We start from the raw sequence: 782 nt of genomic DNA on the forward strand, positions 1-782 counted from the left end.
AACAGTCGACTTCGTGCTGTTTGGGATACTAGAGATTTCATTATGATACTCGCAGATACTATAGAGACGTACTGGAGACGTATTGAAGATATACTCATATATCTCAGAATCACTACGGTATATCACTATAGGAACTCCCTACGAAAGTCTACGGGATGAGAAACCGCGGACATAGTAGATACCGAAGAAATACTCTGTACATCACAGACCCGTCTCGAATATCTTGACAACGTATTCAACATACGTTTGCGATATCGTTCTAACGTTGTCAGAATGTAGATGGATGTCTGGGCAAAGTATACGTTCTCGACTCAATGTTCGAGTTTAAACATGAAGAGCACGGTCGACGGCTTCATATACAGACATGTATCGCACAGTATTAATTTGATCACATTCGCATCACGTATTTTCAGAATTTTTATCACAAGATCTTGGACCGATAATGATGAAGGTGCGATTGATTGCACGAACCGCTTAATATCCGCGCTTCTTTCGATGAAAGCCCACCACATTGCACGAGGCAAGATTATGTTGTTACCTTGGTTGTAGCCAATTGTACAGGGTGTTACAGATACATATACTAGGCAGTACGACGGGTTGCGCGGCTAACTTTGCATGGCCAAGAGTGGTTTAATAGACAATGGCAGTGACTTTATAACATAAACTTTATAATATAAATAATAAAACTTTGTAGTGTATAAACTTTATAATGTATAAAGTCACTGTCATTGTCTATTAAACCACGCTTGGCCATGCAAAGTTTGCCGCGCACCCCGTCGTAC

This window comes from Trachymyrmex cornetzi, unplaced genomic scaffold (assembly GCF_001594075.2).
Source record: "Trachymyrmex cornetzi isolate Tcor2-1 unplaced genomic scaffold, Tcor1.1 scaffold461, whole genome shotgun sequence".
Classification (NCBI taxonomy): Eukaryota; Metazoa; Arthropoda; class Insecta; order Hymenoptera; family Formicidae; genus Trachymyrmex; species Trachymyrmex cornetzi.